The following is a 4741-nucleotide window of genomic DNA, read 5'->3' on the forward strand; positions in this document are numbered from 1 at the left end:
AAGAGCCTTTAGTAGAAGAGCTTGGATCCACCGTATCAAAGATGAAGAAGTGTTCATAGCTCTTAAGGGGCTCCGGAAAGGCTCAAAATCATGAAAAGTTCAATTTTTACTTTTTTGCGTTTTCTGAATCTGCAGACTATTACCTTTTAATAGATATATAATTTATTCAATTCCGAAGACTACAACTATTTTTAAATGTTTCTTTTGAAATATGTTCTACATGGGCGTGACCCACTGTGGCGCTGTTAAACTGCTGTCAAATGGTGTTATTATTAACGTTCGTGTTCATCAGGTACATTTTAGTGATGTGAGATAAAGTATGTGTTGTGGCTAACCTGTGATGGTTCAATATATATCGCTGGTGTGATTGTCGATTGTTTCATGTTTATTTACTCTGTCGTTATCTCGAAAATATTCGTAATTAATTCTGTTTCTTGAGTCTCTGTTTTGTTGAAGTATAATAATGAGTAAAAGTAAAGTTATCAGAAATCCTCTGAAGGATGGGAACATTGTAAGGTGCAAGGTATTTAGAAATATGGGAGTGAAGATAGGTTCTATCATGGTACGAGCGATGCTTGCTTTAGACAAGGAACGCCTTCGGGCTGCAGACAGGGCTGTAAAGAGTCTAGAAATACAAGCAAGAGTAAACAGGAGGATGAACAAGAGGAAGCTGGAGGAGGAGTTTGCAGAGGATGAAGATAATCCATCCTAGGGACCTGGAATGCACTAAAAAGTTAATCCAATCTTTGTCGCTCGATTCCCAAAACTTTTATTTTCTCATACTAATTACATGTTTTCTAAGGATCTTCCAAACATATTTGTTTCAAACTTTCAGTAAATGTTACACAGTACCTTCTGCATAATTTAACACAGCCTTTTTCCAAAAAACTGTATATTTTTGAATATATAAATAAAAAATTGCAAAAAAATGTTGTGAATTTTCATTACAATTGAAAAAAAATCATCTTTAGTAACTGAACTAAAATTTTGTAAAATCCCTGTGTTAAGTTGTAGCCCATATTCCAATAAATAATCTGTAAAAAGTTCAACTTCCTACCTCAAATACTTTGTGAGGAAAGATGTAATTTATAAGCGTTATTTTAACATTGCAAGTATAGGGCGTTCCGGAGCCCCTTAAGGAGCACTTAGAGCCCATGTTTACTGCTTCGAACGATCGTTCCTGTCATATCCCTGAATACTGACAGTTCCTCCTGGGACACCGTGCGTTTGTCGACAAATTGCGTTTTCTCGAAAGTTTTCCAGGCCCGTCGTTTTAATAGAATGCACTTGGATTTTTCATGGAGTCGAAAGAGCAGCGGTTGGTTCTTGTAGGGTTCCAGTTCTTTTTTTTCTCGTTATTTCTTCGCTGCAAACAATAACAAAGCGTTTGGGACAACCTTATAAATTGTTCTAGCATGTAAAAGAATGAGCAGACTGCCTTTCGCTAGCGCAGCTGTCATAGTTCCTTGAGCAGTATCATCAGTTCAAAAGGTTCAAATGGCTCTGAGCACTATGGGACTTAACATCTATGGTCATCAGTCCCCTAGAACTTAGAACTACTTAAACCTAACTAACCTAAGGACATCACACACATCCATGCCCGAAGCAGGATTCAAACCTGCGACCGTAGCGGTCACGCGGTTCCAGACTGAAGCGCCTACAACCGCTCGGCCACACCGGCCGGCCAGTATCATCAGTCCATGCAGACCTTTCTTCCTCAAAATAGCATCATACCTAATAGGCTCTTGAAGAAAGCGCCGAGGCCTACTGTCCTGTGGCTTGACTTAAAGGCATGTGACAAACGTTTGAAATTAACGACACTTTACACCGCACCGTTAACACGAACTGAATTAGTAACTCACGAACCCGCGCTAAACGATCAGGGCACTTTTTTTTCACTGCTGCTACTCTTTGTAATAACCCGTCATCTTTATACATAAGACGGGTCCTTTCTAGCCTATGATCTGGTCTCTTAGTCGACACACAGAGCGCTACGACCATACTCTGTGTGTCGTTGCCCGTGCCCCACCAACGTGGAGGTGGACTACTATGCCGTCTTTCTGAGTATTAATTTGCAGTCATAAATACTTATTGGAAAATGAATATACAAAGATTTGACAAAATTATAATTCTAGAGTTTAAAGTTAGTTTTAAGTTGAGATTTTGTATAAAGTTAATTAATGATTAAAGATTTATGTCTTAAACATGCAAGAGTTCATTGATAAAATTTTCGTTTAAGTTAACTATGCTTACACTTACAGTTCATTTATCAAGAGTGCAGACTTTAAATTGACACAGACTTATTTTGTGCTCATATTAATTTGCTACTTCTATTATGACCATTGAAACTTTACCAATACTTGATTATCTGAATATAAAACTTGACATCAATATAAATCATATGTATATGGTTGTTCAGTTGTTACTCGCATTCAACGCATTAAAACCTTACCTATCTAGGACGTGATAACTAAAACTTGACACTGACATAAATATTGACATTGAGAATGTTGTTCAGTCACTAGCTTAAATTTTACAAACGCAAGTTAAAAACTTAACATATTACTACCGCGTCACACGACAAATGCTTAGAGCCATTGAGAAAAAATATCACCACGCACGACCTTGGCAACGTTTACGAATTCCAGAGTTCGGGTCGGCGCCAGAGCGTCTCCATCATACAACACGCTCCACATACGTGAAGTGTCAGGGTCATCCCAGCGGCCTGATTGAAGAAGACAATGGAACGGCGGGCGAAGTCGCCGTGAAATAGTGGCTGGAATGTCAACACAACTTCGCTTCGCCTACACCAGTACCAAACGATGAAAGTGAGGTTATGAAACACAATCCGTGATGCAAGACTTAGACGGAGTAAAGTGTCACAATTACGAAAGTAACAGAAATAAAGCTTATTAATGGCCGAAGAAAACCTCATAACCGATCTTCTTGATAAAATGAGAAGTGAAACGGTAGGAAAAGTGGCTTTCAAACATTTTAAAACGTGGGTATTTGGTTTCGAGCGAAAATTTTTATGTACGAGAACGTTAGTTAGTGTACATACGATAATATATAGAGCTTTTTTAATTTATATTCTACCTATTTTCTTTCGAGGTACCTAATAACCTCAAAAACAACAGCATCTCCTTCAATTGCTCTGACTCTTTAACGGTCAAAGAACGTTATTTACTGAAAATTACTTCATCAGTTTGAGTACTTATCTACAATAGAGTAAGTTTTATCTCTCTGTATGTGTTGTAAAACCTACACAAATTTTCGCTTTCAGATAAATGGCCTGTTTTCTAGAAGAACACTCATATCGAAATCATCATGAGACGTTTGTACTGTGTCACGAAAAGAAGCAATATAATAAAATAATGACCAAAATACATGTAAGAACGAAACCACTACCACAACATGAGTGAGCACAGCGAAAGTAGGTTAGTCTCAAACGTTAGAAAACGATGACACAGTCACCCCACCAGAGTCATCGTTAAAACTTTCTTTCCGAGGAAACATGACACTGACATCCCGTTCCGTTCCGATCCGTGCCTTTCTACTGACGCCTGCGTGAATGCTGACATTCGAAATGCGTTGTGAGATTTTGACTCTCGACTCCGTCCCATTCCGATCCGTCAAGCGTGAATCGACGTTTATTCAGCAGGTGTGAGTCAGGGCCGATTACTCCGTCGTGTAATTTGCCGGCGATCAAAGGTCAACTTCCAGTCATCACTTCGTTTCTGCTAACTCGAGTGCCGCTTAATAGCTTCACTGAATCACGACTGGAATCACCCATCTCTACAAATACCAGGGGTGACGATGAAATAGGAGTCTCGGTTCTAGGTACAGCAGGTGCCTCACTTCGATTACTTGGTAGGAACCTAAGAAAATACAGTCAATTTACAAAGAAAATAGGAGATGGCTGACAACAAATACTTGTGATCCGTTCTAGAATGTTGCTCAAACGTGCGAGACTGATATCAAATGGGAGTGACAGTAGATACCGAATATATACAAAGAATGGCAGCACAGATTGTCACAGGTTATTTGACTCACGGGAGTGAATCAAGAAAATACAGATAATCGTGTAGAGGCAACGCTGGAGGAAAAGACTTCAGGTATCCCGTAAAACCTACTCAAAGTTTCCAAAATGATCATTAAATGATAAATCCAGAACTTACTACTGCCCCCTCCTTACCGTTCCCCTATATCTAAAGCTATATTTACAAACATATTCTGCAGGAGGTTGCCTTCTACCATCACTAGTCATTTCCTTTCCTGTTCCATTCGCAAACAAAGCGAGTGAATAACGACAGTCTATACGCTCCCGTAAGAGCCATAATTCCTCTTATCTTATCTTCATGGCCCTTATGGCGAAATTTACGTGACAGTTGAATAATTCTGCAGTCAGCTTCAGATGCCGGTTCTCTAAATTTTCGCAATACCTTTCTGCGAAGAGAACGTCGTCTGCCTTTCAAGAAATCTCATTTATGTTAACGAAGCAGCTCCTTAATACTTGCATTGATCATACCTACTGGCAACAAATGTAGCAGTCTGCTTCTGAATTGCTTCTTTGTCTTCCTTTAATCCGACCTAGTACGGATCCCAAACAGTCCAGCAGTATTCGAGAATGCGTCGCACTATTGTTGTACACACAGTCTCCTTTCCAGATGCACCAATAAACCTAAGTCGATCATTCATCATCCCTATTATCGTCCTTACATGCTCGTAGCATTTCATATCG

The sequence above is a fragment of the Schistocerca cancellata genome, chromosome 3 (genome assembly GCF_023864275.1).
Source record: "Schistocerca cancellata isolate TAMUIC-IGC-003103 chromosome 3, iqSchCanc2.1, whole genome shotgun sequence".
Taxonomy (NCBI): domain Eukaryota; kingdom Metazoa; phylum Arthropoda; class Insecta; order Orthoptera; family Acrididae; genus Schistocerca; species Schistocerca cancellata.